General features: G+C 40.8%; 1 pseudogene; it reads right to left on the bottom strand.

Annotated features, from left to right (window-relative positions):
- Positions 1-292: 292 nt before the first annotated feature.
- On the bottom strand, positions 293-10367 carry LOC114203086 (small ribosomal subunit protein uS5m pseudogene; annotated as a pseudogene).
- Positions 10368-15443: the final 5076 nt, after the last annotated feature.

Genomic DNA, 15443 nt, shown 5'->3' with positions numbered 1-15443 from the left:
CCAGGCATCTGATTTGACACATATCTGAGGGCCTGCTGGGGTGCCCTCCAGGATGGAGACGGGTAGGTGCTGTCTTCACGCCGGCCTCCATGCTTTGCTCTAGCCAGGCCTATGCCATCTTTTTCTCTTTCCCCTCGGGTTCCATCTTCTTTCCTGCCCTCCCTCTGCTGTGCTCCAGAGGGTCAGAATCTCCCAGGGCCGCGCGGGGGGCGGGGCGGGGGCTGGCCTTTACACACGTCTGGTGCGCCGGTTTTACGTCTAGTGCTTTGGTTTTACGTCTAGTGCTTTGGTTTTACGTCTGATGCCTCAGGTTTTTGCGGCTGCTGCCAGGGGACACCTCCGGATCGCCTGACTCTGGGGGCCAGCCGGGCTTACTGCTCGGTTCCACAGGACTGTAACAAATGGAGAAAACATCCTGCAGACTAACGTTCCCACTTTGGAGGTGGAGGTGGGGGTGGGGGTGGGGGGGAGGTTGCTTTTTCTCTCTCTGTGGAATAGAACACAACTTTTTCCCTTTCCTGACCTTGAAATGCTAGTGAGGTTTGTACAAAAAATAAATTTAAAAAAAATTAAAGCTTTGTAAAGTGGAAGAGACAGTGGAGAAAAGAATAAAAGTTTTATTGCTGAATCCTGTCACAAAACGGACTCTGATGGAGTTGTGGGTGATTTTTTTCTTTCTATATTTTAAAGTTTTTTTCCCCCCCTGCAGTATGGCATTAATTAGAATGTTACCAGACTCTGATCCTTCTTAATTTTTCTTTCTCCATAACCACATCTTTACAATTTTATTTTTTAATTTATGCAATATGTGAAACATACCCAAAGGTAGAATGGATTTCATGGCTAATTTTTTAGCTATGTCCTCACCTCCTTGCCCCACACCTGTATTATTTTGAGGAAAATCTCATGTTCTTTCATCTATACATATTTAAGTTTGTATTTCTAGAAGATAAGGACTCATTTAAAAAATAACTGTAATTCCAGTGTCACACCAAAAAAAATTAACAGTAATTCCATAATATCATCAAACATGCAGTGTTTATATTTTTAATTATGTGATAAGATCCAAAAATTGCAACTGGTTGGTATGCATTTGAGTTTCTTCTAATCTACAACCTCTGTCTTTTCTTTTCTCTCCCTTCCTTGCAATTTAAAAGAAGAAACTTTTTTATTTCTAGGAGTTTTTCCATAATCTGGCTTTTTACTGATTCGTATTTGATTTTGAGAATTTTCTTTATTTCTTTTTTCTTAATATTTTTGTTATATTTCATTCCATATTCATTGTATTTCATGTTGAACGTTTTTTAAAATATTTATTTATTTAACTTTTAAATATGGAGCAGTATAGAAAGAAATATTTTAGTTCCTCTTCCACTCTGAGGATAGTCCTGCCACTAGACCTCTTTCAATTATTGGGATAGTGCCCTCGAGGTCTCTTCTTAGGAATGAAACTAGCCCAACAAATATCTTCCCTCTTTCTCCCTCTCTATCATTCATTAAACTAGTGGTTCTTAGCAGGATAGTACTGTCCCCAAGGACTGCTCTGGAAACCTTTGGGTTGTTTTAGTTGTCAAATGGCTGAGGGGGTGGAGGAAACTAATAGACTCAGCAGCAGAAGCTGGGAGGTTAGACATCCTACAATATGTGGCACCATCCTTCACGGTGAAGAATTGTCCCGTATACTGCTCTGCTTTTGAATGTTACCCTCAAATTCATTTATAAGACTCTGAGACTGGATTTCAGTTCCCTATAGCTACAAAGTAATTTTTCCACAGCTTTTATTATACATTGTATTTACTACAAATGCAGTTACTCTGGTGTCTAAATGGGGTGTCTGATCAGGTGGGGGGCCCCCCCAATGTGGGGCCATGATCAGGTGGAAGCCAATGGTGTGGGAGGTGAAAATTCACCTGAGGTGGAACAAAGGAGATAGAAATTTATTGAATACACTGCAAGGGAGCAGTGGGCAGGACAACAAAGGAGAGGCTCTCTGTAAGGAGGCAGTGGGTGGGGGAAAGTATTTTTAAAGGGGGAAGATGAGGAGGTATGGTAAAGTATGGAATTGTCCCTTTTTCGGTAACTGTGCCTACTTGTAAGTAGCCCATTGATCAGTTAGGCCTATGGATATTTTGATGTGGGAGGCCTTCTAGGCCTGTCTGTGTTCAGCCAGGTGGTCGCTGAGTGGGCCTTTTCCATTGCTCATGCCTGTTTGCCTAAAAGCAGCCTTTGTAGTTACTGGGTGAATTGAGGCAACACGGAACTGTTTTGTTTGGATCTTTCCATTTGTGAAAACTACTAGTAGCATTACCACTCATGGTTTTTGCACTGCCAACACAACATAGCTGTCTTGTGTGCTTTTTGGCTGTTGCCTCCACCAGGCTACTTCTAAATACAAATGTGTGATGATTTCTTCATTATGTCTTCTCATTCAGGGCATTGCCTCCCAAACCGTAATGTGAGGTTGCTATTGTAGTCTGCCCAAGCAGTTATGTTGTGAAGCAGTATTGTTTTATTTATTTATTTCTTAAGGATTTTATTTATTTTAGAGAGAGAGAGAACGTGCCACCAGGGCCGGGGTGGGGGGTAGCTAGGGGCAGAGTCAGAGGGAGAGAGAGAATCTCAAGCAGACTTCATGCTGACCGCGGAGACTGATCCCACAACTGTGAGATCTGACCTGAGCTGAAATCAAGAGTTGGATGCTGAACCAACTGAGCCACCCGGGTGCCCTGAAGCAGTATTATTCTATTATAATTTTTACATCTCCTATTTATTATAGTTGGGGCTTTATATAAATTATTTTGAAATAATGTACGTAGGTAGGTTTATATTATCTATGGATTTTATTTAAACATGGTATGATGGGACTGCAGATACTTGTTATTAAAGCAGGGATTGGGGGCGCCTAGGTGGCTCAGTCATTAAGCATCTGCCTTCAGCTCAGGTCATCCCAGGTCCTGGGATGGAGCCCCAAGCCCCACATCAGGCTCCCTGCTCTGTGGGAAGCCTGCTTCTCCCTCTCCGACTCCCTCTGCTTGTGTTCCCTCTCTCGCTGTCAAATAAATAAATAAAATCTTTAAAAAATAAAGCAGGGATTGGATCTGATGAGATTGAGCCCCACAGGTTTAGGTTGGTGTTTAGGTTGAAACAGCATTGACCAGTTAGGGATCACTGAATATGTGTAAACATTTTAACAGTGGAGTTTGCATAATAATAGCTGACAGTTTAGGTAGTTTTTGCTTAATATGCTGGGAACCCTTTCCAAATGCTTTACCTAAATCAACTTCTTCAATGCTCATTACAGCTCCAAGAGGTCAGTGGGAGCTATCACTCTCCCCTTCTCATAAATGAAAAAACAAGGGACCGAGATATGAAGTAATTTACCCAAGGTCACGTAACTAAGTGCCAGAGCTGGGATACAAACCCTGGCAATGAGGCTACGAAGTCTGTTCTCTTAACCACTGCATTTGATTGCTTTTCTTTTGAAGCACAATTCACTGAGCACAAAGGAAGGAAAATCAAACATATTGGCAGAAAATATACAGGTGCTAGATTTAAAGGGAAAATGGATATGCAATTTTGCCTTTTAGAGACTAGTTGTGCTGAGTTGATGGTAGGGTGGGAAGTAAACCTTTAAAATGCATACTAGTTCCCTGGAGGGGCTCAAAAAATATTTGTTGAGTGAATGAAGTACTTTATAGGATTGGCTGCAGTGGAGAATAAAATTATGCAAGAGTCTTAAAGTTAATAAAGAGAGTAAGACAGAACTTGGGCATCTAAACTACACAAAGGATTGTAGCAGGTGCCTTTTGTGAAGTGTAGCACACCAGAAGCGTGTCTGGTGTTTCCACCATAAGCATCTTTGTTGCAGGTGTTTTCATGGCATAACTAATTGCCATAAGGCAATTTTACTGTAAAAGATAAAATCATGAAAAATAAAAGAGGGACATTCATTAAAACATACTATATTAAATAACATGAAAAATGAGCAACAAAATGAAAAAGGCTTTATTGAGGAATAAAAAATTGAATGCATTCAAAATGTATGTAGATTCATGGCAATACTGTGTAAATAACTGATTTTAATTTGTGGACTGTACCAAAGCACTTGTCTTCAAGGTTTTTTGTTCATAATATTATACTTTTTTTTAAAAAAGGTTTTATTTATTTATGAAAGAGAGAGTGTGTGCATGAGTGCATGCATGAGTGGCAGGGGAGGGGCAGAGGGAGAGGGAGAGGGAGAAGCAGGCTCCCCATTGAGCGGGGAGCCTGTCCTGGGCTGGATCCCTGGAGTCTGGGATCATGACTTGAGCCAAAGGCAGACGGACAGAGCCACCTGGGCGCCCCCACCCTTTTTTTTGCTTGTTGGTTGGTTTCCTTGTTTGGCATCACACTTTTCTGTTGTTTTTTTTTTCTTTTTACTAAAACTTCTTCCTTCATTAAGAGTGGTATCAGTTTCCAAATACTACGATGCATATTTGTAACTGAACTTTGTATTGTGTTGTGAAAACCTTCTATGCTGGTGTGTGTTCTTGGTATATTGTCATATGTCCTTTGATAGTGTTCCAAAGTTCTCTGTGAAATGTGGGTTCAAAACTCTGCATCACTGTATAGACTATTATGAGGGCTAATATATAATTATATTTATGTAATATAAAAATGAGAGTATTGCTTCAGTGGAGAAATGAAACCAAACTGTCAACCAGTTGTTGAAACTAACAGACTGTCAAACCAATCTGTCAACCAGCTATTTATTTTTTAATGGTAAAGTTGTCTTACAGCCAATTAGTTATGCAGAGAAAATGTTTGCATGAAAATCTTGCAGTGAAAATGCTTTTGGCAAAGAAGCTGACTGCAAAACTAGCTAGAACCCATAAGAGGAATTCCATGTGGGAGTTGCTTAATTTGCTTACCCAGGACCACAGAATTTTAACTACAAATGTTAATTAGGATACATCTGGTTCAAATATCCATCTTGAGAATATCTGACTAGGGCTAGAATAGAAGGGGGTGTTTCTTAACAGAGATTTTTAAATAAATTGACAGAACTTACATTATAAATACATCATATTAAAGAGTTAACTTAAACATGGAAACATTTAATCTCTCCTGAACAGGGAGTTGGCAGAACTGTGATGTAGGAGCAGCTCCAGGAATCATCTTTGTCCTTGTCTTACTGGGAGTCTTCTCTTATTGGGAGTTACTCTGCCCCTGGATCCCCTGCAGTGTCCTTCACAAGTTTGGGTCACATGCCAGCCCTGTCTGAATGACCATTTCCCTTTGCCTGCTTCTGTCTACACCTGGCCAGTGTTTCAAAGTTCAGACTTTAATTACACAATTGTATCAATAGGATTGCCATAGCTCTGGCTATTGCGTAGATTGGTATAAAGGAGGAACTTCAGGAGGTTTATTCCCTTCATTTTCCTTGTGTTTTCTATGCAATGCATTCCTAGGTCAGCAAATCTGCTTAATACCTTTGGTCAGCTCTGGTTGCAGTATGATACAGTGCAAATAGAAGGTTTTGACATTTGGCCATGTCATTGGGTTTCCACTTCTAAGCCACAGAGTAAGAAAGGAATGATACGGGGGGTTATTCTCAATTCTTCTAAAGATGGTATATTAACAAATAACCTTTTAGATACAAAAGAGAGACATCAATGTATTACATACATTAAATGACTTAGGAGGTCATTAGGGTTTAATTTTCTCATGGAATTTGTTAAGAGTGGCTCTAAAAAAGTTCACCCTTGGCCAAGATTTTCACTGAGCTGCTCACTAACCAGCCGTATTAGATGTTACTCCCTAGTTATTATGGAATTAATTTTAGAACTGCACCATTGGTGGGTTTGAACATCACTCCATCGCTCAGTCTTCTTATGGCTGACATGGACTTGTTTCTTAGTACTTGATCTGCCAAGTCAGCTACTTTGATGTCATTTTTAGTTAACTTCCTGCTTCTCACTGTTGGCTTCCCTTTTTTTATTGCCAGTAAACCTTTTGTTATTTGATGTTAATAATGAGTAGTAATCTTAGTCTTTGACATGTCTCTGAACCCACTATAACTATGTACTGAAATTTGTGGGGAACTCACGCCAGGTGTGGCTCTGACTTAGGGTTGGTCTTACTTAGACGAATCTTCTCCATGCAATCAAAGGCTGTGGCTCTATGTTACTTCCTATAAAAAATAACTCCCTAGCTTGCTTTTAGAAAATTTTTTTCTTTCTGGTCTTTATAAATCTCATTTTGTTAGGTGTTCCCTTTACATGCATTGTACCCTTCGTTCTCACAAAGTATTGTGGAGAAAATAACATCTTTTTATTTTATTTTATTTATTTATTTAAAGATTTATTTATTTATTTTAAAGATTTATTTATTTATTTTGAGAGAGGGAAAGCAAGCGGGGAGAGGGGTGGGGCAGAGGGAGCAGGAGAGAAGCAGACATCCCCCTGAGCACCGAACCCGATGGGATGCTCAGTCCCAGGACCCTGAGATCATGACCTGAGTCTAAACCAAGAGTTGGATGCTCAACTGACTGAGCCAGCCATGTGCCCCACAACTCCTTTTAAAAGAAGAGCAGACCAAATCTTCATGGTTAAGAAGCTTTTAAGTCATTTTTTATAGACCTTCAAGCTTTCCTACGTTATTTGTCATCTTATCCTGTCAACTCTACCTTTACAATAATTATCAGTTTTATCCTTCATTTCTAGTCTCACTGCAACTGCCCTAGAATAGCATCTCATTAAGTCTTACCTGGAGGACTTAAACAGCGCCCTAACTGGCTTCCCAGCTCTCTTACCTGTCTTCTATGCTTTTTACATTCTCTCACTAGAGGTACTATTTCAAATACAAAATTTATCATGCCACTTTACTCTGACTCCCTCTCTCTTTCCCTCCACTGACAATAGAACAAAGTTTTTAAAACTTTGGTGTGTGACTCAGGGCCTTCAATCTGTCCAAACCTACCTTTCTAGTCTTTCTTGCACATCATGTCTTCAAGCATTTTCTACCACAGCAGAAGCACACTCCTGTTTCTAGAACGAGTCCTCTAACTTGCAGGCTCTGTACTTCCCTGCAATTTCTCTTGCCTGGACGGCCTTCCCTCCTCTTTCTTACATCTCTGCCTATGCAGACCATACCAGACTTTCAGTATCTACCCTGGACTCTTACTGAGCTTAGTAAACTATCCTTTGCCTTCCAGACCCCTTCAGAATTTATACTTTCCATGGCATTTACTACCTTTATTGACCTTTTATTGTAGTCATTTGTGTGCTTTCCTATCCCTTCATTCTCTTCATTAGAATGCTAATAGAACCCTAACCCTGTGGTTAAGAAGATGTCTTCTACCTTTAAATGTCCTCTAGCACTTAAGATAGTTTTTTGACTATATCAAGTACTCAGCCAGGGTTGGTTGAGTTTAAAAAGTATCCTCTTTTAAAATACACATATGCTTAGATATGTTTGGAGAAAATTACTTGAACATTCACACCGCTGCTTAGTGGTTCTCAACTGGGGGAAGGAGTCTGTGAAGATGGCAAATACAGTCCTTGAGCTACTTTAGTATTTTAATAGGCCTAATGGAAATTACACCTTTACTTATAATGAGGCTGGGAAGCTAACTAACATATCAAATTTTTGTTTGTAATTATATTAACTCTGTAAGAATAGTATTAATTTCTTAGTCTAGGATTGTTTGGTAGTAACAGAATATACTCAAATTAGTGTGTGGAAGAGGGGAAACTTAATATGATGATATAGGGATATCTTGTATAAGCCCAAGATAGGAAGTACAGGTAGGTCTCACAAAGGATTGAAACCAGAGAGAGAGAAATTGCTGAAAATGAAGATAGCAGTTTTTTTTTAAATTAAGATTTTATTTATTTGACAGAGAGAGACACAGCGAGAGAGGGAACACAAGCAGGGGGAGTGGGAGAGGGGGAAGCAGGCCTCCCGCTGGGCAGGAAGCCCGATGTGGGGCTTGATCCCAGGACCCTGGGATCACGACCTGAGCCGACGGCAGACACTTAACGACTGAGCCACCCAGGTGCCCCTGAAGATAGCAGTCTTAAGAATTCTCCCCCGGAGTCTTCAGGTATTCCCTCTGTTCCCTGTTGACATCAGTTTCATCTTCCTCTCTGCAGACTGGGTACTTAGGCTCTGCTAACACACGACTGTTACAGTGTCTATATCTATTTCAAAACACTTCAGTGAAGATAGGACATGTGTATGTCTAGCTATATCTGTATCTACACATACACATATCTATATAGATGCACACATGCATGTATGTATGCATATATGTGTATATATACATCTATATATGCATAGTTGATATTTACTCGAGGGGCCAGTAATTGAAGTTTGAAGTACTCAACTAGACACTCCTCCCAGGAAATTGGCAACATACACTAGTCAGCATTTGAAAGAACTTAACCAGAAATCCATACTCAAAAGACAGCTCCTACAAGTTGCAAACATATTTACCTCAGCTTAGCTCTAGGCAGTTTTAAAATTAGCAAAAAGGGCATTAGAAATGACTTTGAATTAGTGAACTGTGTGATGTGCAAGATATAGGGATTGACTAGAAATATTGTGTATGCAACTCTTCTTTATATGAGCAAGTATAAGATTATATTTCTGGAGGGTCATTTCTTGTCTTAGGACTCAGTTTGGCTCTGTACCTGGGTTCTGTTGTCCAACTGTGGTGAGAAGTTTAGCTTAGTCCTGAGACTAAAATATTGTTGCCTCTGCATTCAGTGAAAGAACCTAATAGTTATAAATGGTCAGCTTATTTTAGGCCAGTTTGCAATGAGGGCATGTCATCATCATGCCAAAACAGATCCTCTCTCAGCCTTTAGGTGTATCGATAGGCCCTTAGATTCCAGATAACTGGAATCTCTCAATTTTCTTTTCAGTTTCTCTGGAAAGAGAATTGACTGGCTCATTTTGGGTAAGGTCCTGGCCCAATCTACAGTGACCAAGGGAGTCTATGGGTTATGTACGAATCAACAGCACTAAAGAAAGCCTCTCACCAGAAGCTGTGGGTATTGCGCTCTCTGAAAAGGGGGTCCAGGCTGGGTTGTGGGTAAAGAGTAGATTTCATAGAAAGGGGTATTGACAATGCAAGTTCTTTGAGACCTCATGTTAATCAAATTCAAAGCTATATTTCTTTGATTCAGAAGAGGATATAGAATTTTTTTTTAAAGCTATAGTTGTTTATTATTTGTCAATAAAAAAGGTTGTCCTTACCTTTAAAAAGAAAGTGACATTCCAAAATATGAGGGGTTGAGTCTCCTCTAGGTGCTGGACAGTACTGCAGCTGTACAAGGCCAGAGGGAAAGCGCAGGTGGCAGTTCTCTTTAAACTTGACCACACTGAATGCTTCATTCCCTGTGCAGCCCTCACTTCTTCCCTGTCCAGTTTGATGTCTGGAACCTCATCTTCTGGCTCTGGATCCTTTCTCAAGGCTCCCTGCGGGGAGGCCACTATGATGGTCACATTCCTCCCAGAATTCTACAACAATGGAGACTCTTCTTAGCAGCCAGTTGTTGATGGGTTTCCTGGTGGGAGAGCCCATGGAAGAGGCCCCGTGTGAGGTTGAGCATGTTGATTGACCCAGAGACCTTGGCATACATGTCTTTGATGCCAGTGAGCTGGTGGATGGTGATGTTGGCCCGGTGGCAGCAGAGGCCATAGCCTCTGGGTTGTTTCTTCATTTTGATATGGGTCCTTTTAAATCTTAAAGAAATATCGTGGAGTATCGAGTGGTCTTCGTATCGTTCTACATAATGCAAATAGTGAACTGCTCTGTTCTTCATTCTTCTGAAAGCATCCATCTGATCAGGGGCACCTCCTCTTGCCATTCCCCACAGCGACGAGGACATGGACTGATTTCTTTCTTCCCTCTTTTGCTGTCATATTTACAACATTTCTTACCTCAAATATCCTGGTATCAAAATCATCATGTGTTTCTCCATTGGGACCAGGGTCAGGGGGGCCAAGACTGATGCCTCCCCGTATGTTTCTGCTCCATCCTCAACTCCCGTTTAACCTTCCTCTTCCTCTTCCGGTCCCACTCTTTCCTTGGCTGGACCAGATCAGCCTCTGCCTTCTCCTGCTCTTCCTTGCTTCTTTGGGCAATGGTCTGCACAGCTCCCTGTCTCGTAAGAGGGACATTCAGATCAAGGCCATAGGAAACCATGACGCCCTTTACCAATGATCTGACCCCTGTTCAAATCCTTTTTTCTCCTTTTCTTAGTTCTTTTGCCTCTTCTTCTTCTTGCTTCTGCTCCAGTCTCTGTTAAAGTGCCTTTACAAAGCTCATCTGCTGTCAATTTAGTGAAGAAACTGTAGGATCTCTACTGTTGACCCATCAAATTACTGGGAGAAGAAATACAGCATTGTATCTGTAGTGCACGGTCAGGCACGAAATGATGGTTGTCTCTGGTTCCCAGAGACGGCAAAGGGCTATTGCTGAGAACAGTCTTCAATGCCCAAATGGAAGCTGTTGGGAAGGTGTTTAGGTAAAGCTGCCTGGACCATATGTGACCTGCCGGCACGGTGGAGCCTTGAGTGCGCCTCAGGATATAAAATTCTTTAAAAATTCAGCAGACATTTTTTTAAAGTAAGCTAAATTTTACAGACAGCCTGGTTGTTAGGTAAAATAATAAAAGGATGCTGGATATGCAGTAGTTTTCCTTTTAATAGCTTTATTAATGGATGAATTTTCCAGGGAATGGGGACTGATCCTTGAAAGGAGGAGGCACTTCCATGGAAGGCAGGGAAATAGACCACTTGCTCATGGGATAAGGGGCCCAAGTAGGATAGAAGGGAGAAAGATAAGAAAAAGAGTGAGCGGGACCTAGCTGACAGACTATTTTCATATTTAGATGTAAGGCCAGCTCTGCCTGCTTACAATGTGAATAGCAAATATTACCAATTAAAATTTTTTTCCTTTACTGAGAATGACTCTGACATAGAGTGTGATTGTGACAAGGCCATTCAATGGAGCAAGTGTTTGTTGTGCAAAATTTGTTTTGATTAGACTAGCAAGGCTGTTTCTATGGGCCATCTGCTGGGACGGAAAGTTTTGTTAGTCAGAATCCTTGTTTAACCTGCATCTGTGAAAAAGGGGTTGCTAAGTAAATTAATAGATTAAACAAGGGAAATGTTACGCTGGTTGAGAGTGAAGGCCTTCAGCTGAAACATTTGCATTCAGACAATGGATACACTAATTATAAATATGTTATCAGTTAAAGTGCTTTCACAGCTTGCCTTCCCATGGCAGTGATTTAATTGCTTTGTCCTGGAATGTTTTGAAACCCAGTTTCTTTAAGAAGAGTTTTCTTCCTCAAAATTTCCATTAAGTTAAATGACCTTTTTTTTTTTTTCCAGTTGTAATGAATCACAGAGGTTTTACTATATTAAAAAACTTTGTGGGGCACTTGGGTGGCTCAGTTGGTTAAGTGTGTTCAGCACAGGTCATGATCCTGGGGTCCTGGGATCCACTCCCTCCACTCTCCCACCTCATTGGGCTCCCTGCTCCCCACTGCTCTTGTTCTCTCTATCTCAAATAAATAAATAAAATCTTTAAAAAAAACAATTTTGAATCCAAATATCAGCAGTTTCAGAGAATCATTACGGTGGTTGTTGGAAGGAAGGGAGAAGAGAGGAGGCTAAGGTAGGAGGGGATGAAGAACATGGCAAAGGGAGCTCAAAGTGGGGAAGATAGAAAGGTGGAGAGGTGGGGAAAGGAAGATTAGAAAAAAAAATAATGAGCAGAAAGAGTGGAATAAAGAGATATGAAGAAGAAAGAACTGTAAAGTGTGAAGAAGCAGGGAGAGGAAGCAAGGGTAGATCTGGAAGAAAGGGTTTGTTGAAAATGATTGGCTTTTAATATTTATTAGTCATATTGAAGTTAAGTAGAAATAGAAGTTGCAGTGAACTCAGAAGGAAGAAATATCTTTCAAACTTGGGTCTCTACAGTTACTACAGTAGGAAGCATCAGAATGGTATTGGAAGACTGGTATCTACATAAAGGCTCCCTTTGCTCTGTCCTTCCCAGCTAACTGGATTGACCATATCCCCTCCCCCCACCTATGGCCCCAGCACAGACGTCTATTAACCAGGCTTCCTGTAGGCCAGGTGATTGGTACTGGCTGATTTGGAATGAAAAGGAAATGATACAACCTTGGGTAAAGGTCACACCTTTGGGATCTTTCTCTCCTTATACCATTCCTTCATTCACTCTGCTGCTTTTCTCTTTCTGTCTCTTTGTCTCCCTTTCTCACACACACACACACACACACACACACACACACACACACACACACACACGATGCAGAGAGTGGAAAGTTGCTTTAAGAGAGGGATGTGCTTAATGGGAGTATGACATCCTCATAGTTCTACAGTTTATACAACATTATGAAAAAGTATTTAAGACTCAGACAGGGACATTGCATATTTCTTAGTCTCTGCCGTATCTTTGCATTTCTTGGTGGTTGTAACATAAATACCAGACATTATTTTGCTTTTAAGGGGACTGTGGTTTGAGAGTCAGTGGTAGATTTGGTGCTACCTTTTTTCTTTTTCCAACCTGGGTCTGTCTGGGGCAATGCCTCCCACTAAGTTGAGGACCAGGCAGAAGGTGAGTTCTCTTAGCCCATTGAGATTGCTTTCCTAAGTTTTCCAGGGAAATTTCCACTCTTGAAGATGTCATTTGGAAGCAGGAAATTAATGAAAACCTCTCTTATTTTTTTTCTTGGTAACTCTGAGAGACCAGACTTTTTGGTAGATTGGGGCTACATTAGTGGCTCCTTTTAAATCTACTGTACGTTCTGCACGTATCAAGTAGTACCTGGATTCTGGGACCCATTATGCTAATGGATCCTTATTTTCTCACCTCACTTCCCTGTCAAAGATTTTCCCTGAAGCTGGTTTCATTTCATTATAATTTTAAAAATACCATCTGTCTGTCCAAGAGTCTTTCCTCCTCTCTTTTGGACAGATTTGTATTTGATTTCTTTCACACAGTTCTATTGAAGTTCTCCAGGTGCAGAGAGTAGCCATTATACAGCTTCCGTCCAAAGTCGTCTTTTTTCATACTATTGCTGTGCAACTGTTGGGGGAGTTTGTCACTATTAACCTTGGGCTTTTGTAGCAGTGATTAAGCTCCTTTATTGGTTTATCCAGCATGACACCGGCATAATTTAAATCACATCCTCATCTATGCACAGTTCATTGCTTTCACCCCTATATCTGCAGCAAAGCTTATGAGTTTTTTTTCTCCTCACAGTACCTTAGAGAGATGTCCTTGGGTGCTTTGTATTTTGCACCTGTATATTTTTCTGCCTGTGGTATTCTTCTTTACTCATGCGTTACATGCACTTCAGTGACTTATGTACTATTGTGTTGGTTCTAGCCAATGCTCACAATGGCCCAGGTGTATTGTTTAATTGCCTTTTCAGCTATTAACATTTTTGGTAGTGACATCTTGGAAATGAAACACTAGAAAAATGTGGCAGTTTTCTGGGTGACCACTTTTATGTTGGTTTTCTTTGGTTATTTCCTATGAAGATTTCCCCTTGCCTATAGTCTTTTTGGAAAATACACTTTATTTCCTTCTAGTGATTTCAATTGTTCCCATGTCCTTCATTCTTCTAATCTTTCCCATAATTTTTAACTCACATATAAAGTGTGTTTTTATGGGATGTTTTTGTTTTATTTTTAAAGATAAAAATCTCATATATTAGCTTTTGTTTTATCCTCTTGCTCTGCCCTTTCATTATTCTGATTTCAGAATATTTGTAGCATAGTGACTTATAGACAAACCCATTTTTTTCATGCTTTAAACAAGGCAAAGTCAATGGTACTAATATTCATGGATGGATGACTATCCAGGGGCCATAATTTAGAGCATGAATCACTGTCATTCATTCATCAAATTTTTTTAGAGAACTTTTTATATCCTGAGCATTTGTTGTAGAGAATAAAAGCCCCAAAGTTCATAAATAAGGCTTCCCTGATTATACACCTGCATTGTAAGAAAGAAGAGGGTACACTAGCCAGTGGCTGGGGCCCATCACATCCAGTTCCTTAACATAAAAGAATGAAAGACTTTCTTTGGTACATTTGGTAGCCAGTACTACCTCCAAGATTTGCTTTATGGTCAGCAGGGGAGAGCTTGTCTTCATGACCCTTGGCTAGGGAAGTTGACACATCAAGATGCTCATCAGGGATGGGCACAGTGGATCTTGTAGTTCTACCATGCTTCAAAAAGGCTCTTTGAAAGCATTTGATGACATTGGAAAAAGTTCACAGTATTTGTCCAGTAAGATATTTAGGATCTGTAAAAAGAGTAATGTATTTGTCAAGGGGAATAAGACATGAAATCTCCTTGTTGGTTGAGATTTTTACTTTTAGAAGATATGATAAGAGGTTCTGTTAATAGGGAGGGAATTGATTTCTCATCACGTGGTAGTAGGTGCTGGGAGTATGATGGTGAGCTGTAGATACTAAGTAGCTATTGAAGCCTTTTGACTGAAAGAAACCATCCCAACTGAGGAATGAGGTCTGGGGAGACTAGAGGGACAATCAGATGCATGCATACTCCAGCTGCTGTACTGGGCAGAGCAGTGGCAGTATTTGGACATTATATCGGGGGCAGGGGAGGGGAAAGGAGGAACACCCAAGGCACAAGCTGGGTAGACAGCTGGGTAACTGCTGAGAAGAGCAGTGGGATTCAGGAATGGATACCAGGAACTCAGATGAGCTATCAACTCAAGGGATCAAATGATCTTGGAAGGACAAGGTGGTTGGTTCTGTAACAACAAGATCATACTGCCATTAGTTTTATTTATGGGTAGGGAATGAGAGGTGTAAGTATAAAGGGCATAAATAGGATGAGCTCACTTGCTTCAAGGAATATATATTGGAGAGTGTTTTCATTCTATGAATCCTAGAATGCCTTGCTATTACTGGAAACTGATATCCTTGTTTTAACCTATACAGGTATAACAGTATTTCTCCTGTACCAGGGTTCAGTAGAGTCACAGAATCAGCTCAAGCCTCGCCAGATTACTGGAAGTTCTCCATTAGTACTTTCTGCTCCCAAGATGATCGGGAAGGGATACACCCACACTCTCTAGAGGTGATGTGTCTCCTTTGTTTGGCTGCTCCTCTGCTGCTTGGACCTGGGTGCTGCTGCTCCCCCTGTTGATGTTTCCTCCGTGGCCATTAATACAACAAATGCTGCTTCCACTGCAATTCTAATCTTATGGCTACCGCTACTGCTGTCCATGTGGTCATCACCACTAACTTTATGCCTAGGTTCTGGGTCTTTCCCCAGCTTGCCTCTCTACTGTGGCAGCTGTGCTTGGCAGGCTACAGATTATTCTGTGCTCTCACCTGGGCCTGGGCAGCGGTGATTATGGCTCGCTCTGTCCTAACAT

The sequence above is a fragment of the Eumetopias jubatus genome, unplaced genomic scaffold (genome assembly GCF_037043125.1).
Source record: "Eumetopias jubatus isolate StellerSeaLion01/CBP00866 unplaced genomic scaffold, mEumJub1_p1.0 scaffold_6, whole genome shotgun sequence".
In the NCBI taxonomy this organism is placed as follows: Eukaryota; Metazoa; Chordata; class Mammalia; order Carnivora; family Otariidae; genus Eumetopias; species Eumetopias jubatus.
This window is presented reverse-complemented; position numbering and strand designations above follow the sequence as displayed.